The following is a 24,934-nucleotide window of genomic DNA, read 5'->3' as shown; positions in this document are numbered from 1 at the left end:
TTTTTTTTTAATACATATGAAATCCAGGAGAGGTAAATCCAGAGAGACACTAACAGAATTAACAATCACCTAGGGACAGGCAGGGAAGATTTGGGGGAGTGAGGGGGGGCGGCTAACAAAAATGAATATAAAAGAAGGAAATGATGTAAACCTGATTGTGGTGACGATTACACAAATCTTAATATGACTGAAGTATTGAATGATATATGTGAATTATATGAGAATTAAAATAAAACAAAAGCTGAGGTCAGAGATAGGGCAGCAATTTAGCCCTGAATCTCTTGGTGAAGATTAAATGTCATTTTGTGCCAAGAGCCCATTTTTCCACTCATGAAGTTTGGGGAACCGGCCATGCTCCTTCATCACTTTTCTTACCTCAATAAATGGGTGCAGTTCACTCTTCTCCCTTTTCTTCTCTGTCACATACTTTGCAGCAGTCAGGGGAACAGAACTTACAGTCCTGAAAGGGATCCATGAGTGTTAGTCCAGGTAGACTAGAGAAACAAATCCACACTCATATGTGTATAGGAAAGACCTTTATATACAAGAACAGTTGTATATTGAGAAAGCATTCCAGCCCAACCAAGATCAAGTCCATAAGTCCAATATTAGCCCATGTCTGATATCAATCTATAATGTTCTCTTCAGACTCATGAAACACCTTCAATGACCCCAAATGCAGGAAGATCACAGGTCAGTAGTTGCAAAGTCTTCTGCATCCAGTGGTGGTAGAAGCATCTCAGCTTTGGCAGGGTCTCCATGTGGCTCCTCCAGTTCCCAGGGCATGGGTTCTATCAGTGTGGTGCCATGTGTCTTGTTAGTAGGACATCTCTCAGGGAATGAGCAGAAAGATAGTCTGCTGCCTCCAAGGAGGAAATACCAGATTTCCCAGAACCCTGACGGGAAGGCCAGGCCCACAAAGAGGCCTCATTGGCCATAACCCAATAGAGAGACTAGAGTCTACCCCTTCACTCTTAATCCTCTCAAGTCCCAAATTGACACCAGATTGTATAACTACAACAGACCACCCCTTGTCCATTTGACATTTTCACAAAATTCTTTAGCCGTATATCATTTCAAAACAATAATAGAATCATATCAGTATCTAACAGTATAATATGAAAATGCATACATTTCACTCCGTGCCACCCTCCTTTAAACATAATATTCTGTAAGTGATGAAACAAAAATATCCTATGCTTAACAATTGCAGGTAAGGTACACCCACATATTAATCCTATAATTCTATGAATATATTCCAGTATCTATGAAATCTTGTAAGCTAGCCACTTCACGCCTTTATCTGGCCCATTTTGGCTATCCAGTTTCTCTACTGCCTACTTCCATCAACCCAGTGCTCTGAGGAGACCATCATATTCTTCAATATAAAGAGTCTTCATGCCAGTTGGAACCTTGTGAAGTCCACATCCACAAGAAAGTCAAAGCAGGACAGATCGTCTATACAGTCTGCAGCAGTATATACCAGTGCACAGGCTCAACATTCTTCTCTTCATCTGGTCGGGTTCGGGTCAAGTCAATGTGGGCTCCCTCTCTTGGCCTCACCTCAGTGTCCATTGGTCGCATTGCCTTTAGGCCTTGGCCCCATCACCAATTCTCCACAACTCTAGTCCCCTCAGAGTAGGTCATGGACTTCAAACCAGTCAACCTGCTCTCATCTTCTTCTCTACTGCCTGTAAACCAGGTCCACGAGTGTCAGTGGTCAGAATGAACCCACTGCTCTATTGCTGCTATTCTGCCACTTTCACTCAACAAGCAGATCCAGGTGGTCACCTAGCAATCATTTCAGGCTTCTACAGGCTCCCTTGAATGTTCAGTACTAGAAAGGAGTTTCTTCAGGCTTTGAGATTTTTTCCAGTTTCTGACAAAAACCACTATTCAAAATTCAAATATTACAAAAGTTCCCTTTTAATGCACATGAAGCTCTTCCTCACAGTGGGAGCAGTGCACAGAAACGGACCTTGATGCTGGGCTGCTCTGTGCGTGCTTTGGTCAGTTGGGAGCTGCTGATTCACAGATTCACTTCACGTGGATGAAGATGCTTGTTTGCTTCCCCGTGAGTTTATCGCGCTTCAACAGAGAAGAACCCTGTTCTTGGGTTTTGCCTCTGCCTTGCTCCTAGCACCGCTGGAATAGAAAGATTACAAATGATTTTTTTGTTGTTGTTTTAAAAAACAGAAAAGAAATGCCGTGTACCTGTTAGGTAAGTAGAGGCAGAACTGAGGGTGGTCGCTGTGCATGCCAAACCTCCTCCCCATCACAGACAGTTGAAAGCTGCTTCAGGCTGGAAAGATGCACACATTTAGGTCCTTGTGACAGGAAGCAGGTCAACCTGGGCGGGCCCCCATCTAGACCAGGTGGGCTTAATTCAGTCAATGGGGTCAAACAGTACCGTCAGCCATGCCTACCAACAGGGTATGGGTGGGGGCCTCAAACCAGCTGTCATGCAACCCAGCGTGCGTGGGCTGTCCAGTCCGCCCCCACCCCCCACGAGCATATTTGCCTCTTCTATCCTTTATAAAGTCACTTGGATCACAAACTAGGTTTCTGCGTCAATTGGTTCTTGTGTGAAGCCAAGGACAGAGGTACATTTCTCCCAGAGAGAGCCCTCACATAACCAAATCAGATTATAGCCTTCAGTGTTAGTGTTCCAACGAATTTTGGGGGAATATCTCAAGTGTTACTGGTAAGGACACAACTCAATCCATATTATCTCTTTATTTTGCTCAGCCAGATGCTTGCCCTTTGAGCCTGAATTGTTGCAAGGCTTATTACCCCATCAAGTGTTCCCAGAGCAAGCCCTAAATGGGCAGTAGTCACACACAAGGAAGATTTGCAGGGGACACTGTTAAGAATGATTAATGCTTAAGTGTTCCTTGTCTCCCCAAATGTACCATTTGGCAGAAAATTTGTTAGATCTCTCTCCTGGGAGAGATATACCTCAGCTCTTGAATAACTCTCCTGGTCATAGAAGTCAAATTCCAAGCTTTTCATCCAACATTCATAAAGCTAAATAAATGTTACATAAACCTAAGTTCTCTATCTTGGATAAGACAAAGTAAAACCATGACTTGAGAAGGTTTTCATTGAGGACAGAGACAACTTCAGATATTCTAAGCCTATGAAATTGGTCATGATTCAGGCAACTTGCCAAGGAAGCAGGTAATACCTAGGTGGGAGGTGGAATGAATAAGAACTTGCACTAAGATTCCATTCCATCAGGCGCAGCTGGTGACTTTGGAGGCCCAGAGCAGGCAGTGGGAGAGAGAAGACCAGAGCAGGGGAGGGATGTGATGAGCTGGAGGGTAGAGGGAGGGATTATGTGTTGTCCTGCTGTCACCTCCCACCCCACTGTGACCCTTTAGTGATGTGGGCCCAGGTTTGTGATGCAAGTGGGTTTGAAGCCAGAGGGGACTCAGAGTGCTCAGTTGCCTGAGTGCAACTGCTGTATCCAGAAGATGGAGGAGATTCTCTTTCTGCTGGAACAGAAAAGTGCTTCCTGGCTGACCTACCAATACCCCACCTGGTTCACTGTTTTGACCTTGGGCATCCTGTATGGAGTGGGTTGCTTCTTCCTGGTCCTCCCCTTCCTTCCAAATACTCCACCTGTGCGACCACCCAGGAAAAGGATAAAGGTAAGAAATTCTCAACCCAGCCATAGGAGAGATTGATTTTTCCTTGTTTTATAAATTTTTCCTTTCGTAATTAATTTCCTGATAGGGGAAATCTCAAGAAAGAAGAGACCATCAGCCCTGGCTTTGGAATGTTGATGAGGGCTGGTGCGTCCTTACTCACTGTTAGGACTTTGTTCACTGCATTGGTATCATTTTATCCTTGCCGGCTTATGTTGATTTTCATTATTTCTGTTGGCTTTCCCTGTTTGTGAAGCACAGGAGGCGTGGATGCATCATGATCATGGACACAAGGGTTGACAGAGTTGCAGGTGGAGAGATCTCATGGTAGAGGGAGGGATTGTGAGATCAGCAGTGTGGAGAACTCCCCCATCGGGATGCTAGAGAGTGAAGGGGGATTGATTTCAAGACGAAAAAATGAAGGAGGCCAGAGGGGACAGAGAGCTTTAGACCTGACTGTGATTACACAACTCCTTTTGAAGGCAATTTAACCATGGGGGGGGGGTGTTGTTCTAAAATGGATATGGTAATCATTGATTGTACCATTGCCCTTGATCTGATTGAACGACTGAACTATTGACTCGTATGATATGTAAATCATTTGCCAGTAAGATGAGCATTCAAAAATATTTCTCTTTGAAGATCTCAGACCTCCCATCTCTAGTTGTTATAGAGGGCAATAGGTAAAAATCCCCAATATAGTGACGCAGTGGCTAAGGACTAGATGACTAGACGTTTCAAAGGGCAGCTCTCATCACTGGGTCCTCAGTCTCTTTCCTTGAGCTCCAGTCTCTGGGCCAAGGCTCCTTTTCTGTCTGGGCTAATTGAGAAAGCATGGCTGACCCCGGGGAGGAAGTGGTCAAGGGCTGGCCCAGAGCTTCAGCCTCCATAATCAAAATCTTTCCCACCAGAACACTGAGTGCTGAGAGTGTGTGCTCTCCGTGAGCAGAGGAAGGCTGACGGAAGAAATGCACTCTAGGTCTCACACAGAAGCTGGTTTCTGGGCTTTAGTCATTCCATGGAGATTGTCATTCTTCTAATCACCAGTAAATGCCTGCAGTTTGTCACAAAGAACAGACGCAGGATTGGATTCCAGCCTGACTTCCTCTCTTGTGCCCCAGCCTCAGGTGGAGACAAGGAGAAGCAGCAGGTCAAGGGACAAAGGTGACGCTCTGAAAGGTAAGGTTCTGCCCATTCAACCAACCTCTGTAAGCTCTCCTGTCCCCTCCTCTGCAGGATGCCAGTGGCAACAGCCCGTCTCTCTCAGGTAATAATCCTGAACAAAAGGATACTGGGGATGGAAACAGAACCCAGATATTTCCCAGATGTACAGGAGGGGCCTAGGATGGGATGAAGGCTGGCCAAGGTAGGACCCAGTAGGGAGCAGTGGGGGTGTCAGGAGCAGATTCTGGTGGATTTGGAGGTGGAACATTGAGGGGTAACAGCGATAAGCTGTGTAACTTTGCCAAGGTTCAGATTGCTCACTGAGACCCCACAGACAATATTGGAAACCGATGCTCCTTGAAATGCCAAAGCACCTCCTGCCCGTGGGAGTAAGCTATCATTTGACCTTGAGCTCTGGAGAGTCCAACGTCCTAAGTGCACAGCCCGTGTGACATTCCTTTCGGTCCTCTGGGAGGGCTGCACCATAACGGTTCTCTTGATTTCCAGTTTTCCGAAGTTTCCTGCAAGAACTACATGGCGCTCAGAACCTGCGTTTGCGTCTTAGGCAGAAGTAAGTAACCTTCCTGCTTCACCGCGGGGTGCATCTTCCAACCAGGGTGCCTGTGTGGCCTCGGGCTGCAGAGCAGCTGGGATGCGCTGGTTTGGGGGACACTTTCAGGGATGGGCAGAGAATGACAGGAGTCCCGGGCAGTGGGGTGGGGCAGGAAGAGCAGGCCATCAAGGCTTGGGGAGGGGCTGAGCTTGCACCGACCCTTGCTAGCCTGCTAGGTCTCTTGCCCCTTCAGTCCTGGCTGTAATCTGGTCCTTCTGTCTCCTGCAGCCACTTGGGAAACCCACTTGACACTGGCAGCTTTGGTCAACAGAAAGCTCAAGCCCTCTCTGGTAGCTGGCGAAATAGAGGTACGGCTGAAGTCCATGTCGGTACGCGCGCCCCACACGGTTCTGCGGCTCATCCATTCTGGACACCTAGGTCTCAGAACTCCACCCTTCCACGGGCCCAGATGTGCATCTCAACTTCTCATGTCTTACCCGCCTTGAGTCAATCACCAGACTGCGCACATTCCCGTGAACCTGACAGTCTTTCACCCACACCACTGGCTCTTCCCTCACCCAGTGCCAAACCCCCGGATTCAAAGGCCTACCTGCAGCCTCCAAGCACTCTCTGGGACTCACCAGCCCCGCACCCCACAGGGACTCATTCTCAGAATGACTTGTTGGCAAGGCCCAGGCAGAGCCCATCTCCACACAACCGCTGCTCCACACCTGCCATGGCAGCCATCACAAGTCAGCATCCCACAGGCCTCCCTACTGCCTCCCCACCCCAGTGTTGGGCAGCTGCCAAGAACTTACAGCTTCCCTCCTTGGAATACTTTGGGTCTCTGAAAGAGCACTCTACCTGGCACCCCCAAGAAGACACCTTTCGGGAAGGACCCACAAAGAGGCAGGGGGAAGTAGGGAGGCCCACCTTGCTCAACCCCAATGTCCACAAGCTGCTGGAAATAGAAATCACAAAGGCAGAGAAATGGAATATTTGGGAAGAAAAAGGAAAGGGTGTATCAGAATACCATCTGCAGGCCTTAAATATGTTGAAGGCACTCGATGGGGAGCAGATCACTGCACCTCCCCAGCCCTTCTGGAATGCCAGCATCAAAGCAGAGCAGATACCCAGCCCTCAGAAGCATTTTCCACAAAAATTCAGTGAGTTTTTCTGGGGTCTACCTTTTCTGCACAGCGAGTCTCTGGCAGCTGCTCTCAGGGTCTCTGGATCCACCCTAGAGTTTCCCACTGTCTTATTTAATGAAATTCCTAATACCTTACCAGCTCAAATGCAAGCTAAAGAGTACCCACTCTTGTTGCAACGTCACTCCTTGCCCTACACTGAAGGCCGATTCCAACTTTTACTTCCAACTGCATGCCAAGCCCAGGCCCCACCGCCGGCTACAGTCCTGACTCCGCCCGGTCCACAGCCCCGTGGCCCACTCGCAGTACCTTTTCCTCCTCCTCACAAGAGTCCCTGTGATGAATCCTGTCTTACCGTCCACACTAAGTCCCAATCACGCATTCCAAATTAACTTCAACAGCTGGAAAGCCGTTTTTTAAAGAAACAACAGGAAAGTGAGAGTTCTTTACCCTTTATGATGCCACGACCCCAGGAAGCTTTTTGTCTTCGCAACCCCACTCATCCCCAGGACAATCAGAAGGTCCAGACCCCAAAGACAGACCCCAAGCTTCCTGGCTGCTTGAAGCAATCGGAGCTCCACCGCCAAGAGAACTTCCCTCAATTGCAGGGGCCCCTCGGCAATGGGACTCTTGAGTCTCTGACACTAAAGCAGCCTCAGGAAAAATGGCCAGGGACTTGTCTGGATATGAAGCAGCCCGAATGCTCCTGCTCCACACCTGGAGACAAGCAGGGGAAGAATGTAATGAAGACGGTGTCCCCAGGAAGATGCACACACCCTGGACCGTCGCTTGCGTGCTGCAGAGCCGGTGTCCAGCTGAGGAACAACTCGGTCCATGGACAAGGGAATTACTTGAGGAAAATATCCAAATGTAATCTATCTATCAATGGATCAGGAAACTACTGCCCAAAAGGAACTCCGGGAGCCGACTCAAAGGAGTTAAGTGATTTGAGGATACACAAGGGGATTAACGCAGGAACTTACACCCTAAGGGTTCCAAACAAAATCCTACTGGAAAACACCCTGAATGTCCACATGTGCAGGAAGGTGGAGCAGATTAGAAAGGATCAGATCCCTGGCATTGTTTGCCGTTCATGTCTTGCGACCACGCATGCTCTGTCTATTTCCCTGACCCACCCACATGTTGTCAATGTGGCCTCCTGGGGAGAGCTGGAAGATCTCCTGAACACAACGCAGAGCCTTTCCTTTCTCAGCCCGGGCACTCAACAGGTGCTGGACTCGCATATCGTAAGGCTCCAAATGAGGCAGAGGTGGTGCATGCCCCTCAAAGTCCTTGAGCCCACAAACCTCTGTAGGACAAGAAAAGACAACGCAATGTCCTTTCCACAGTCCACCTGCTTAGCCACCCCTAAGTCTTCAACTAACCCAGTAACTGAGGCTGTCAAGGTCCTGGGAGAACCCTGTCAGGCAGACTGGGGAGAGAGAGTGACCCCAAAGAAATCAAGCCCTACCCTGGAGAGTCCTTTTGCTGATTGCTCCCCTACAGAGGAGCCTGTTCAGGGAACCCCAGCCTACCCCCCACTTGATAATGACAGTGGATGCTCATTGGCCCTCAGGCAGCCGTTTCCAGCCTTCATGCCCAGTATCCTTGGCAGAACCTTCCAGAATGAAAGTGTCCAGAGAGAGAGCCTAGAGCAAACCTCAAATCCAGTACTGACCAGCAAGGGGTCAAGGAAAGAGGGTGCTAGTTGTGCCCCAGGAGGCCCCAGATTGGAAGTGAACTCTGAATGTCCATCTTCAAGAGCCAAAGAGACAGGGTTGGTGGTGGTCAAGAAGTCCTCTTCAATAGAGCTAGACGATAGAGACACTTTCAAAACCAGTGTGCTGGCAAAATCTCAAACCAATCATGTGGACCGGGGGTGCTTCGAGGCTCTAGGATGTAGTAAAAGTTTCCTGCTACCTGGAAAGTGTGCTCCAGTTCCTGAAAAGCCAAGCCTTACAGCACGAGTGTGCAGTGAGATTAAGCTCCAGGTGGAGGTAGAGGCAGAGGGTGGTTCTCCATGCTGTCCTGTTGACGGGCTCCTTCAGGACTGCACCACTGATGTGCTCACTGCCACCAATGTTTTGCCTTCTCAGGTGGTCCATTGCCGCCCCCAGCATTTGTTCACTGGGGATAAGCCAATATGTCAAGGGCCAAGTGGCTTCGTGGTGGCTAGAGCAAGTTACATGGGGCAGCAGAAGCTCAAAAGCCCCAACCTTCAGGACCCCTCGACAAGGAGAAGGAAGGATGCTGTTCCCACTGACAAGAGGGAGACTCATAAATGGCCCAATCCAGAAGAGCATGGAAAAGGATTAGCGGGAAGAGGCATCTCCCAAGTCTGTGGGTTAAGCCAGCCTGTGCAAGACAAGGCATTGGCTGAGTGCCTTGAGATCAAGTCCTCACAGCTCCCACCAGAGAAGGGACAGCTTCCTGCTGAGGGCCACTGCAAAAAATGGAGGAAGCACTTTGTCCAGTGGATTTGCTCCAGCAAAAAATCTACAGGACACGGTGATCCTTTGCAAAAAGGAAAGCCCGTATTACCCTGTGGTCACAGCCTTGGGCCCCTTCAAAGACAACCAGTGTCTCCTAACAAGGTCACGGAGGCTCAGGTGCTCACGACAGATGTTGGCCAAGTCCTAGAGGGGACACCAGGCTGTCATCAGGAGTATCTTGCGTCAACGTTATGTCCACGAAAAGAAACGCAGGCCTCAGTTAATGGATGTTCCTCCAGCTGCAGGGCTCCTCTCTTTGTAGAACACAGGAGAGTGGCAAGTGTGAGACCCTGCCTCCACCAGGCGATACCTGACTGCCAGAGCCTTCCCACCACGAGCACCTGTATCAGGGATGTATTCACAAATTTCTGTCCGTTCAGGGGATTCAGTGTCAGAAGCCACACTCAGCCATTGCCCCCCAGGGTGTTTGTGTGCCCAGTCAGCTTGCAGCAGCAGAGGCGGAGGAGGTGGGCTTACTCCAGTTACCCTTACCACTGCCCACGTCACTGTCTTCGAGAATATGTCTTATCTGGCAAATTAGAAGACGCTTCTTCTGCTCTGATTAGTAGGAAAGTATCCATGCCAGCCACTTTAGCCTGTTCTGCACAGGCTAATGGCTTCTCTCAGCCATGATATTCATTGTTCCATAATAGAGATTTTCCCCCTCCTACATTGAAGTGTGACTTCTGTGCTGCATGGCGGGATCTAGAGGGGGTGTCATGTGTGTTAGTCTGTGTAGACTAGAGAAACAAAATTCATACACTCATATTTTATGAGTTTTATATAAAGGTTAAGTGAACATTGAAAAGCATCCCAACCCAGTTCAATCTAAGACCACCAGTCCAATAGTATCCCATGTGTCTGACACCAATCTACAAAGTCCTCCTCACAATCCAAAAACACACGGGGAGACAATGACTGCAGGAGGAAATTGTAGTCCGTGCGCTGGCAGGTTCTCCATGAGGCTGCTGCAGAAACCAGGGCTGCAACAGGGTAGGTCCATGCGGCTTCTCCTCAGGGATCTCCCAGGAAATGAGTCTTTCCAGCTGCTTTAGGGACCTAACAAATGCATATCCACCCTGGTGGCACTATCAGAGAGCAAGAGACCAGAAAGGCTAGGCTCACAGAGCCATTGATCTCCCTGCCCTTCAATTAACCCCACATGAGTTCATTGACGAGGTTGGCATAATATACCTTTAACTATGTTAGATACTGCGTCTCCTTCTCTGAGTGCTAGCTTTGACTTCTCAAAGGGCAGGGCTCTGGAGGAGGTTTTCAGCAGTGTTTCCCACCCACTTCCATCCCAAGTTCTTCATTTTGCACCTCTTATGATTTATGGTAACACCCCTACTGTGAAAACCTCAGAAGGTCCCAACACAGTGAAGAATGTTCCCTGGTGCCATTACTTTGTCTTCAACGTTATGTGGCTGCAGTTGATAGGTTTTGAGAGGCGCAATCCAGCCAAGAAATTCCATCGCAGGCTCCAGAAGAGGTTTAGACCAAAGTAGCGTCTCATGGTACCAAGCAGGCATGAGACATGTGGCGGCCTGTCTAAGTCCCACATGTGCATTTGATGAAGGCTGCCAAGTTTGGCATGGAGGTTCCGCCTCAATACACCTGTCACAAAATGTGAAATGACATATTTTGCTACCTTTGCCTCTCTCCCAGCCTAGGGTAGCCTCCAGGATGGAAGTCCCAGGTCTGACACATGTGGGTGGGAACTGCTAGGGAGGCTGCCAGCGGGGGACTCTGCTCACCCACTGCACCAAGGGAAAATCCGGTTCACAGCTCACATGCCTTCCTCTGTATATAAACCCGGAGAAGGAGCAACAGCTTAGGCTGAGTGGTACAGGATGAGCGTCTGTGTAATAACCACTAATGGTTAGGCACCATGGACACAGGGTAGGGAAGGATACAGTGAAGAAGAATATGAAGCGTTGGACGTAGCAAAGGGGGCCAAAGAGCATGAGGATCCCCAGAAATGATGCAAGACACAAGCGGAGCTAACACAGGCTTACAAAGGGGAATCGGCCAGGTGCTTCACCCCAGCTTTAGCTAGCTGCCCCCACAGCAGAACTTTATCTCCTACAGAGAGCACTGGGTTGTATAGCAAAGGCACAGCTTTCAAGCAGGGAAGGTTACTTTCTCAATACTATCTTTAGTGGGGCGACAAACTGTTATTTTACTTGATTTCCATCTCCTGACTGGGGGAAGGATGAGTTGATAGCCAGGGTGGGGTAGAGTGGGGATGAGTCAATAACAGGGTGCCAGGACTCAGGAAACATGACCCCAGGCTTTTGGGCTTCACACATGCATACACACACGCGTCCGCGCTCTAGGAATGTTCTCACGAAACATGACCCCAGGCTGGTGGTCTTCACATGCACACACACGCGTGCGCACACACACACATACATGCTCTAGGAATGTTCTCAGCAAACATGACCCCAGGCTGGTGGTCTTCACATACACACACACACACGCACACACACGCACACACACACACACGCTCTAGGAATGTTCTCAGGAAACATGATCCCAGGCTGGTGGTTTTCACACACACACTCACGCGCACACTCTAGGAATGTTCTCAGGAAACATGACCCCAGGCTGGTGATCTTCACACACACGCACACACACACACACACACACGCGTGCACGTGCTCTAGGAATGTTCTCCGGAGAGAGTGGCTTCTAAGGATTGAGTGCTGCAAAGAAAGTCACAACTGGGAGCAGCCTTCCCTTCCCCTAGAGACTCCTGGGAAATCAGGATGTGCATGGAGATTAGACATCACCTGTCTTGATAAGGGAAACCAGTTCAATAGTGGTCAGTGTTTCCTCTGTGCTTCTAACACAGGGTTTTATTTCCTGGGCACCAGATTATAGAAGGAGGCAGGAGGGCCCCCCAAAATATGATTAGTTGATCCGCTAGAGTAAATTCTCATGTGCTTAAAAGAACACCCCTGGTGGGCCAGGGTTTACTGTTTACTGAACTAAACAGTAAAGGATGGCGAGGAAGACATCCACTGAGCCTTGACCTCCATGCTTCAGTCAGGACACCAAGTGTGTGTGTGGGGTGGGTGGGGACTGACACCAATGGTGGAGGAGGGAAGTGGACATAGGCCCCAGAGACTGCTGGTACAGCAGCATGATGTTGTTTCTGGAGTCCTGATTGTGCCAAGGCAGCCTCTGGAGTGACTGTGGCAGTAAAAAATCAGATTCTGGATCTGCAGAGCCTGGATCTGGGGCCTCTTGGGTAGCAGGTAGCTTGGGTGTGTTCCTAGAGAGAGTGAAGAGCTGGACACCGGACTACCCGCTGCTGAACCCTACCGTTCGTGCTAGGTAAGTGCACGGAGATGGAGAGAAGACCCTGAAAGAACAGCAAGGGGTGCATGGACCAAGCCCCTTCCCTTTCCCCTGCCACCAGGTCCTCTTATATGGTGCTGTGAGGTCAAACAAAGGGAAGCCCACTCAGACCTGCAGAGACCTCAGCGAAACAACTGCCCCCCACCCCCCACAATTCAGCAGACATCTCACAAGGACACTCACACATACCCGAGAGAGAAACCTCACACACATACTTCCTTGGAGACTTCCAGAGAGACTCAGAGGCCTCGCACAGAGACTTCATATGAAGTTCTCAGCATCCTTTATGGAGACTTCTCAGAGACCCCACAGGGACCTCACACAAAGCCCTCCCACATAGCTCACTGCCAGCACGGGAGAATTAGCAGCCGCTGTCCACCCCTGAGCTCCTGGAAACTTTCACACATTGTCTGCAGTGCCCCCCATGCTTGTGCATCTTTGTCCTCATAGCCTTGCTTGGGAACAACAGAATCACAAACTGCACGTAGTTGTGTGCAAATTTTTTCCACTGAAACGTTTTCACTAGCCTGAACTCTGAAGTGTAGTTTACAATTGAAATACAAGTAAAACTGCCAACACCAAATGAGAGTGTGATTTTAGATGGTGTGCAGTCAAATGTCGTACGCCACACTTTTACTTTTGCTTCGGACAAATTCTCTAATTGGTGGGGAAGTGACTGACTACTTTGGAAGCAACAGAACAGTCCATCAAATGGGCTTCAGGACTCAAATATATAAATAGACATCTGATCTGAACTCAAACTCATTCCCCAAGGGGCTCATGAAACTAATTTTTTTGGAAGAGTGAAGGAACCCACATGAAAATAACAAAATTTACATCACATTGTGTCTGTCTGGCTTAATTTCTCAATGAAACAGCTGTCATATCTGAAGATATTCAGGGCAACATTCCTTTTATAGCTCTGTCGACATTATAATTAATATGATTTTTCTGTGAAATGTAATATTTCTAAGTTATGCAAAGTCCTAATGTTTATCTACCACAACAAACTGATAATATTTCGAAGGATTAAGAAATAGATGAAGAAGTAATAATTAATGAAATACACATTTTCAGGTAGTACCATTTACAATAGCCAAGCGTAAATGAAAATATCTATATCTATACTTGAATAAAAAAACAACAGATTTATATGAGGAAAACTACAGAAATTACAAGAAATCAAGAGTGACCTCAGCAAATGGGATAATATCCCATGCTCCTTGACCAGACGACTCAATGTAGTACAGTTATCAGTTCTACTCAAGGCACTAGACAAGTTTAATTCACTCCTGATAAAATTACCCTCATCTTTCTTCAAAGAATTGCAAAAACACTGATTACTAACTTCATATGGTAAGGGCATAGGTCAGGGGTTGAACCTACAAACTTCTCCTTGGTAGAAAGATAAAACTGTTCTCATAAAAGACTTGTAGGCTGGCTTTGAGTTGGAATTTTGGGGTCATTTAGGATTTTTTTGTGGCATGTGATTTTTAGGGCTTTAAGGTCATTTGGGGTCATTTAATTTTTTTGCGCATTAGGGTGGTTTGGGCTTTAAGGGTGTTTTATAAGGTTTAAGGGAGTTTTTAAGGGATTTAGGGGTGATTTTTTGGAGTGTATAGGTATTTTTTAGCAGGTAGGGGTGTTTTTAGTGATCTTACAGGGTTTCTTAGAGATTTTAGGGTATTTTAAAATATTTTATGTGTTTTTCCCCAGCATTTTATGTTTTGTTGGGGCTTTCATGTTGTCTTCAGGGCATTTATGTGGTTTTGGAAGTTCATGGTTTGGGAATCTTCTAGGGATATGATTTGGAAGTTCCACATGTTTTGGGAGGCATTTAGTGTGTTATTTGTGGCTTCAGAGTGTTATTTGAATTTTAGGGAATATTATGGCTTTTCAGACATTTTAAGGCTTTTAGGGTGATTTTAGTGTTTAAGGGTGTTTATTAGGCTTATATGTGTTTTTATGGCTTTTAGTGTTTTGTTAAAATTTTAGGGTGCTTCTTAAGGCCTTAGAGTGTTTGGGGGGATTAGGTTTTGGTTTTCAGGGCTTTAGGGTTTTGTTGGAATATTTTTTGCTTTCATGGTGAATTCATGTCTATTAGGTTGTTGGACTTTTACAGGGTTTTATAGTGCTTCGGGTTGCTTTGTAGGGATGTTCTTGGGGTTTTAAAAGACTTTTAGCGTGTTTTTAGGGCTTCACGTGTTCTTTATTTTGCGTTTTAAGGCATTTGCATAATATTAGGGCATTTATTATGTTTTTGGGACGTACGGAGTTTTTTTTTAAGACTTATGGTGCATTAGGGTGTTTTAGAAAGGCTTTTACCATGTATTTAATGGTCTTAAGATGTTTTAGAGAGTCTTTAGGGGTGGTCTTAGCATTTTAGAAATATTTTAGACGTTTTAGGGTTTTTAAGGCATTTATAGTGTTTTTACGACTTTTAAGGTGTTTTTAGAACACGCCTGACAGGTACACACTATTTCAATCAGGCTCTGGTTAGTGCCTCTCAATCAATTGGTGACATGGGAGTCTGGATAATGGATTACCTTTACTATGCAGATGAGAAAACTCACTCAAAAAGACACAGGTGTTGACCCACAGGCACACAACTGGTTAACAACAAAGACATATTCACAACCAGTGTTGGGAGCCAGAGCCCTAAGCCCCACATACCTGTCCCCAGCCGAACAGTCAATCTATCCTGAACCATCAAATGATCTGAGCAGATCCTCCCACCCAACTCCCCTTCCCATGCCAAATATTTTATTTCAGAAGGTGGCAGTGAATCTGCAGCTCTGAGAGAGGGACATATCTGATCGGAGCACATGGAGCAGATGAAGGGGGAGGAGGGGAGTGTGGAGCACATCCTGGCACACCAGGACTTGAGGATGATGTTCCCACTCAGAGAATCCAGTCCACATAGAAGACCACATGGCCAGCCCCACGATGAGACAAGACACCCCTCAAAGACCCATAGCCTTAGAGGGGACAACACTGAAGACACAGTGTGGGAAATGCGCCCGAACTAATCCTGCCACACCGAGGCATAACACTAAGGGGGTACAGCAGAAGAGCAAGAAAACGAAGCATCAAGGTCCCCAGGGAATGCCAAAGGATGACTTTGGGGCCAGTACTTGGTACACCACCAGACTGGACTGGAAAACACTCTTAAAGGCCAACAAACTTGGACTATCTAGGTTAACGAACGGTCACTTGGACTATGTAGGTAACCTAACGGGCACTTGGACTGTCTAGGTTACCTAGCGGGCACTTTGACTATCTAGGTTAACTAGCAGACCTTGGACTATGTAGGTTAACTAGCGGGCCCTTGGACTATGTAGGCTAACTAGCGGGCTCTTGGACTATCTAGGTTTCCTAGCAGGCACTTGGACTATGTACATACCATAGCGCGCACTTGGACTATCTAGGTTACCTAGCAGGAACTTGGATTATGTACGTTCCCTAGCGGGCACTTGGACTATCTATGTTAACTAGCGGGCACTTGGAATATGTAGGTTAACTAGCGGACACTTGCACTATGTAGGTTACCTAGCAGGCACTTGGACTATCTAGGTTAACTAGCGGGCACTTGGACTATCTAGGTTAACTAGCGTGCACTTGGACTATGTAGGTTCCCTAGTGGGCACTTTGACTCTGTATGTTCCCTACGGACACTTGAACTAGGTAAGTTAACTACCGGGCTCTTGGACTATGTAGGTTAAATAGCGGGCCCTTGGACTATCTAGGTTACCTAGCGGGCACTTGGACTATGTAGGTTAACTACCGGGCACTTGCACTATCTAGGTTTCCGAACGGGCATTTGGACTATGTAGGTAACCTAGCGGGCACTTGGAGAGTCTAGGTTACCTAGCGGCACTTGGACTTCTAGGTTAACGAACGGGCACTTGGACTATGTATGTTGCATAGCAGGCAATTGGACTCTCTAGGTTAGGTAACGGGCACTTGAACTATCTAGGTTTCTTAGCGGGCACTTGGACGATCTAGGTTAACTAGAGGGCACTTGGACTATCTAGGTTAACTAGCGTGCACTTGGACTATCTAGGTTTCTTAGCGGGTACTTGGACTATGTAGGTTAACTAGCGGGCCCTTGGACTATGTAGATTAACAAGCGACACTTGGACTATCTACGTTAACTAGCGGGCCCTTGGACTATGTAGATTCCCTAGCGGGCATTTGGACTATATAGATAACCTAGCGGCCATTTTGACTTTGTAGGTTACCTAGCGGCACATGGACTATCTAGGTTACCTAGCTGGCACGTGAACTATCTACGTTATAGCGGGTTCTTGGAGTATGTAGGTTACCTAGCTGGCTGTTGGACTATCTAGGTTACCTAGCGGGCACTTGGACTATCTAGGTTAACTAACGGGCACTTGCACTGTGTAGGTCCCCTAGCGGGCCCTTGGACTATGTAAGTTCCCTACCGGGCACTTGGACTATGTAGGTTCCCTAGCGGGTATTTGGACTATATAGGTTACCTAGCGGGAACTTGGACTATCTAGGTTACATAACGGGCACTTGGACTATCTAGGTTAACGAACGGGCACTTAGACTATGTAGGTAACCTAGTGGGCACTTGGACAGTCTAGGTTACCTAGCTGGCACTTAGACTATGTAGGTCAACTAGCAGGCCTTGGACTATCAAGGTTAGCTAACGGGCACTTAGATTATGTAGGTTACCTAGCGGGCACTTGGAGTAGGTAGGCTAACTAGGGGGCCCTTGGACGATCTAGGTTACCTAGCGGGTAACTGAACTATCTAGGTTAACTAGCGGGCACTTGCTCTATCTAGGTTACCTAGTGGGCACTTGGACTATGTAAGTTCCCTAGCGGGCACTTGGACTGTCTATTTTAACTAGCGGGCACTTGGAATATGTAGGTTAACTAGCGGACACTTGCACTATGTAGGTTACCTAGCAGGCACTTGGACTATCTAGGTTAACTAGCGGGCACTTGGACTATCTAGGTTAACTAGCGTGCACTTGGACTATGTAGGTTCCTTAGCGTGCCCTTGGACTATCTAGGTTACGTATCGGGCACTTGGACTATCTAGGTTACCTAGCGGGCACTTGGACTATGTAGGTTAACTAGAGGACACTTGGACTATCTAGGTTAACTAGCGGGCACTTGGACTATGTAGGTTAACTAGAAGGCACTTGGACAATCTAGGTTAACTAGCGGGCACTTGGACTATCAAAGTTAACAACTGAGCTCTTGGACTATGTAGGTTACCTAGCGGGCACTTGGACTATATAGGTTACCTAGCGGGCACTTTGACTATGTAGCTTACCTAGTGGGCACTTGGACTATCTAGGTTAACGAACGGACACTTGGAATATGCAGGTAACCTAGCGGGCACTTGGACGGTCTAGGTTTCCTAGCGGGCACTTGGACTTCTAGGTTAACGAACGGGCTCTTGGACTATGTAGGTTGCCTAGCGGGCACTTGGACTATCTAGGTTAGGTAACGGGCACTTGGACTATCTAGGTTACCTAGTGGGAACTTGTACAATGTAAGTTACCTAGCGGGCACTTGGATTATCTAGGTTACCTAACGGGCACTTTGACTATCTAGGTTACATAGCGGGCACTTGGACTATGTAGGTTAACTAGTGAGCACTTGGACTCTAAGTTACCTAGCGGGCACTTGGACTATCTAGGTTACCTAGCGGGCACTTGGACTATCTAGGTTACCTAGCAGGCCCTTGGACTATGTAGGTTTCCTAGCGGGCACTTGGACTATCTAGGTTAACGAACGGGCACTTGGACTATGTAGGTAACCTAGCGGGCACTTGGACAGTCTAGGTTACCTAGAGGGCACTTGGACTATCTAGGTTAACGAACGGGCACTTGGACTATGTAGGTTACCTAGCGGGCACTTGGACTATGTAGGATCCCTATCGGACATTTGGACTACTTAGGTTAACTAGCGGGCACTTGGACTATCTAGGTTACCTAGCTGGCACTTGAACTATCTACGTTGCCTAGCGGGTTCTTGGAGTATGTAGGTTACCTAGCGGGCTGTTGGATTATTCAGGTTACCTAGCGGGCACGTGGACTATGTAGGCTCCCTAGCGGGCCCTTGGACTATGTAAGTTCCCTAGCGGGCACATGGACTATGTGGGTTTCCTGGCGGGCATTTGGACTATCTAGGTTACCTAACTGGCACTTGGACTATGTAGGTTCCCTAGCAGGCACTTGGATTATGTTGGTTCCCTATCGGGCAGTTGGACTATGTAGGTTAACTAGAGGGTATTTGGACTATGTAAGTTACCTAGCGGGCACTTGGACTATGTAGGTTCCCTATCGGGCACTTGGAGAATGTAGGTTAACTAGGGGCACTAGGACTATGTAGGTTACCTATCGGGCACTTGGAGAATGTAGGTTAACTAGGGGCACTAGGACTATGTAGGTTACCTAGCGGGCCCTTGGACTATCTAGGTTACCTAGCGGGCATTTGGATTATGTAGGCTCCCTAGCGGGAATTTGGACTATATAGATTACCTAGCGGGCAATTAGACTTTGTAGGTTATCTAGCGGGCACTTTGACTATCTAGGTTACCTAGCTAGCACTTGAACTATCTACGTTACCTAGCGGTTACTTGGAGTATGTTGGTTACCTACCGGGCTGTTGGACTATCTAGGTTACCTAGCCGGTACTTGGACTATCTAGGTTAACTAACGGGCACTTGGACTATGTAGGTTCCCTAGCGGGCCCTTGGACTATGTAAGTTCCCAAGCGGGCACTTGGACTATGTGGGTTCCCTAGCGGGCATTAGGACTATCTGGGTTACCTAACGGGCACTTGGACTATGTAGGTTAACTAGCGGGCTTTGGACTATGTAGGTTACCTAGCGGACACTTGGACTATGTAGGTTCCCTATCGTTCACTTGGAGAATGTAGGTTAACTAAGGGGCACTAGGACAATGTAGGTTACCTAGCGGGCCTTGGGACTATCTAGGTTACCTAGGGGGAACTTGGACTATGTAGGTTTACTATTGGGCACTTGGACTATCTAGGTTACCTAGCAGGCACTTGGACTATGTAGGTTAACTAGCGGGCACTTGGACTATCTAGGTTACCTAGCAGGCACTTGGACTATGTACGTTTCCTAGCGGGTACTTGGACTATCTATGTTAACTAGCGGGCACTTGGACTATGTAGATTCCCTATCGGGCACTTGGACTATGTAGGTAACCTAGTGGTCACTTGAACTGTCTAGGTTACCTAGCGGGCATTTGGACTATGTAGGTTAACTAGCTAGCTCTTGGACTATCTAGGTTAACTAGCGGGCACTTGGACTATTAGGGTCCCTAGCGGGCATTTGGACTATATAGGTTACCTAGCGGGCACTTGGACTATGTAGGTTAACTAGCGGACACTTCGACTATCTAGGTTAGCTCACGGGCAATTGGACTATCTAGGTTACCTAGCGGGCACTTGGACTATGTAGGTTCCCTAGCGGGCACTTGGACTATTTAGGTTACCTAGCAGGCACTTTGACTATCTAGGTTAACTAACGGGCACTTGGACTATGGAAAGAAGTGCCTAATGGTCACCAGGACCCATGGTTAATCCAGGCGTGGTCATCTGATTCCAATCGATCAGACCTAGCTATAAATCACTTATATGTCTGGGTAATTAAAAGCAAATATAAATTTTCAAAAAAAATAACGTTGCATGGGATAGAAAGAGAATACATAACAACATCAGACATAAATATGCCTCAAGACAAACTCATTGTGCACATCCAGAATACATAATGGCTCTTGCTAAGATGCGTTTCCCACTAGACCCTACCCCAAGCCAGTAAAAGCCAGAAACTCTACAGTAAACTGTGGATTGTACTACTCTGAAATGTGAGCTGTGTCTCTAGACCTAATTTGGGGCTGTTCGTGCTGAGGACTCACCAATACCTGCTGCAGTGACAACAGTCCAGGTGAGAATAAGGAAATCTGGATGACAGCCAGGATATAGGAGCACTGAGACCTCAAATTGCTTCTAGGCGAGCATGGCCTAATGGGCTTCCATTTATGCACCTCTGGCAGGAGGAGTTTGTTCTGGAAAGTAATGGTTTCTAAGGAAGTATTTCTTAAACTTTCACATGCATGCACTTACCCAGGTTCCTGGAAATCGGGCTGGGGGGCAGATTCTGATTTTGTGGGTTCAGGGTGGGGGGTCTAGGATCCAGCAGTTCTAGAGGCCCTGGTACTCTTGGGCTGTTAACCACAAGGACAGTAGTCCTAAACCACCAGCCACTCCTTGGGAGAAATATGAGGCTGTAGACTCCGGGCAAGAGTGACAGTCTGGGAAACCCACAAGGGCAGTTCTACCCTGTCCTGTAGGGTCACTATGAGTCAGCATCAACTCGATGGCATTAGCATGGGAGAAGCTAATGCTGATGTTGCTGGTTCCTTGACCTATCATACTTTGAGTGGCAAAGTCCCAAGGGCCTTCCCGGATGTGATGGCCAAAAGCAGTAGTGTTCACCCTTGGTCATACTTTGGAATCCCTTAGGAGCTTTCAAGCCTCCCATTGGCCTGGCGCCATCCCAGACCAATGAAACAAGACTTAGTGGAAGCAGGATTCAGGTCACGGTAGTGAGAAAGCCCCCTTGGCAATACCAACGTACAGCCAGTGCAGAGTCGAACTGGTCGACGACTCCACATGACTCCATATACTTTGGTGAAGCCAGCTGTTTGGGCAAGGTTTTCAGAGTTACCACCCATGTAGACTTGTTGGTGATAGTGCATTAAATAGAGCACATGCAGTGCATTGCATGAGTGTCCTATGTCATGCAACCACATCAGGGGTATGTTGAGCCAATTTCTCTGGGAGACCAAGGGTGTTGGCTCCATCCTGAACGTTGGCAGGGTAATGGACTGACACAGAGGAAACTCATTCTCTTTGTGGTGGTGCACTAATGGGTTCTTCACAGAAGGCCAAGTCCATGGCTGCAGATGCTCACGGGGCTGAGGGAGCAGGTCAAATCCTAAGTCCGAGGTGGGTGTTTGCATATTTACATGCCCTCACTGCCATCAAGTCCATTCCAACTCACAGGCCCATGGGACTGAGTAAAATGGCCCCCGTGGGTTTCTGAGACTGTGATTCTTAGAGGAGTAGAAAATCTCCTCTTTCTCCAGAGGAGCGGTTGGTCATTCAAACTGCTGACCTTGAGATTAACAGTCCAACTCCTGACCACTCTTGCCGTCAGAATTCTATTTATTTACACAAGTATATATATATATCCTTTCCCAAAAGAACTCCACATTTTCAAATCATTCTTGACACTCATGGCCTTTTTTCCTTTATAGCCATGCCTTTGGTTGAAACACAGATATAAGAGAAATATTTATCTACTTATAGGGGTACAAAAGTAGCTTTGGTGGCATAGTGTTTGCATGTTGGGCTGCTAACACCAAAGTCAGCACTTTGAAACCACCAGCCACTCCGTGGGAAGAAGAGTCTGTCTACTCCTATAAAGATTTACAGTCTCAGAAACTCACAGGGACAGATCTACTCTGCCTCATAGGGTCACTATGAGTCAGCATCACCTCCCTGGCAGTGAGGTAGATTTTGGTTTCATAGAGATACAAGTCAGTCCTGAGCTGCTAAAGACAAGGTTGGCAGTTTGAACCCACCAGCTGCAGAGAAAGAGGAGGCTTTCTATTCCCATAAGGAGCTACAGTTTCAGAAATACCCACAGGGGAAATTTTAACCTCTCCTGTAGGATCAATATGAGTCAGAATCGACTTATCGGTGGTGAGCAAGTGGAGGGGACCCTAAACAGGTTCCGGTGGACCTTAAGAGTTCTACTAATTGTGCATGCTCTGTAAAATGTAAACCAAGATTTTACTTTTGCAAACATTATTTTTTCTAAACACGTCTAACTGTGAAACTATACTCGCATGCGGGTCTTTGAACCTGGTCTGTGGTCTGGGGAAGTGAAGGGGCCTGACATCCTTTGTTGTTGTTAGTGCTGTCCAGTCATTCTGACATCACAGGGACCTTCTTTGCAACACAAGGCAGCACTGCCCAGTCCTTTGCCAGCCTCAGGGGTAGTATGTTGGAGCCCATGGTTTCAGCTACCGTGTCCTCCAGTTCACCAAGGAGTTTCCTCTTTGTGCTGCTTACTAAACCCGTTTCTAAGGAGTCCATTCCAACTCACGGTGACGCCGTGTGGGTCAGCACCACGGGACCACACATAATGCCTTATACCATATATATATGGTATATATATATTGTGCATAATGCCTTATACCTGGTCCCTTTGGCACCTTGTGATCGCACAGGCTGGTGTGCTTATTCCATGTGGGCTTTTTTGCTTCTGAGCCAGATGGCCGTTTGCTCACCTTCAAGCCTTTAAGACCCCAGACACTATCTCTTTTGATAGCCTCTGGCCTTTACTTCGGGGTCTTCGGTCCCTGCAGAGTGGACACATGCCTGCTGTGCGGGTATGGGACGTGTCGGAGCGCAGCCTGGTGGCGGAGCTTCAGGAGCATAAGTATGGCATGGCATGTGTGGCCTTCTCATCCAGTGCCAAGTACATTGTCTCAGTGGGCTACCAGCATGACATGATCGTCAATGTCTGGGCCTGGAAGGTGAGTGGGCTGCTGGCCTCAGGACAGGCGGGGCCGGGAGGGGAGCCAAGAAACTGCTGACCGGTGGCCTTTACTTCCGCCTGCTGGCCTCAGTCCCTTTCTAGAGAACTCTGAGCAGAAAGGAGCAACTGGGTATCTAGGATGCTGAAGAAGGGGCAGAAGGAGAGGTCAAGTTCACAGCTTGTCTAACCTTCAGTGTGTAAGTTTCTTTTCCCTCAGCTCCTAGAAGCAGAGCCTTGATTTCCCTTGACTTTCTCTCCAGAAAAACATTGTAGTGGCTTCCAACAAGGTATCCAGTCAGGTGACAGCAGTATCCTTCTCTGAGGACTGCAGCTACTTTGTCACTGCAGGCAACCGGCACATCAAGTTCTGGTACTTCGATGACAGCAAGACCTCAAAGGTGAGGCAGCAAGTAGCCACTAGGGTGGGGTCTGCCCAGATATGTTCCACCTGCGCCCCCTTCTGCATGCTCAAAAGCCCCTTGGAAGTCTCAGCTGGGCCAGGTGCTATGTCAATATGCAAGGGAAGCCTTCTCCCTCCCTCCCCAGGGCCTGCTTTCCAGGGGGTAGCCTGCAGGGTGTGTGGGTGGCACCTGTGGTGGGTCTCCACAGGTGAATGCCACTGTACCCCTGCTGGGCCGCTCCGGGCTGCTGGGGGAACCTGCGGAACAACCTGTTCACTGATGTAGACTGTGGCCGCGGGAAGAAGACTGACAGCACCTTCTGTATCACATCCTCTGGGCAGCTGTGCGAGTTCAGTGACCCGGAGACTGTTGGACAAGTGGGTGGAGCTGAGTGTAAGTGAATGCTTTGTCGGCACCCTCCCGTCTGTCACCTGCGGGCTCCAGGGCACCTGAGTCTGCATGCACGCTGGGGGAGGCCCCAGGCGGAGGAATGTGTTTGGGAACCTCTCTGCTTGCTCGCCCTCTCTGTCTCTGCCTCTTCCTCTGCTTTCCTCTTCTGCTCAGCACACAGACAGCATCACAGTAAGTGTGCTGGCCCTGTCCGCTGCCTCTGCTGCCTTTCTCTGGGCCGGCCTTTTCTGGGTGTGTCTTTGCCCAAACCTCAGGTGCCTTATAAGGCTTGCTGACTCCTTCCCCCTAATTGCACGGGGCTGTGGGCCCTCTGGCCAGCTGCTGTTAGAGGGAGGGGCATTGAGGGGCTCTGCCCAGGGCAGCTGGCCTGCCTTGCGCTTGTCCTTGCCTCTTGGCTCATGGCTGTTGAGGTGTCCGGTGAAGGAGTGGACAGACGCCCTTGCTGACTGTGGCTTCTGTGCTCACAGACCACAGTGGCCCACTGCATCTCGGTGAGCCAGGACTACATCTTCTGCGGCTGTGCTGACGGCACCGTGTGCCTTTTCAACCCCTTCAACCTGCACTTCCTCAGCACGCTGCCCCGGCCCCATGCCCTGGGCACAGACATTGCCAGCATCACAGAGGCCAGGTGAGCGGTGTGGGTGGGCCCTGAGTCCTGTCAGAGCCCCACTCTGTGCCAGGCCGTCCCTGGCATGCTGCAAGGAGAGGAGGGCACACATAGACCTCTGGGAAGACCCTTGCAGTCAAGCACAGGTGGGTCTTTTAGCATTTGTTGCTCACTGTGGGCAACCGTGGTAATCTGAGTCTGCAGTGTGGTAATGCATTGTCCTGTAAACACCACAGCTAGGACAGACGGGCAGTTCCTTAGGGTTTCTGAGAGAGGCTGGAAACCTGACGGAGCAGGCCTTTCTCCCTCAGGGTGGTCCTGGGTAGCAGCTAAGGTAGGAGGGTCTTATTGTAGCCTCGGGCCTTGGGTTGGGTGATTGCAGGAAGTGAAGTTTTGCTCTGGTTTCAGTGCTGTCAGGAAGCGGGGCAGTTCTGCAGTTGGGTATATTAATTTCTCATTCAGGGAAGGAGTGGGCTAAATCTGCAAATGGCAGGAAATGATATATGACCATGACTGGTT

Source organism: Tenrec ecaudatus, assembly GCF_050624435.1.
Source record: "Tenrec ecaudatus isolate mTenEca1 chromosome 16 unlocalized genomic scaffold, mTenEca1.hap1 SUPER_16_unloc_8, whole genome shotgun sequence".
NCBI classification, from domain to species: domain Eukaryota; kingdom Metazoa; phylum Chordata; class Mammalia; order Afrosoricida; family Tenrecidae; genus Tenrec; species Tenrec ecaudatus.
Note: the sequence above shows the minus strand (reverse complement) of the source record.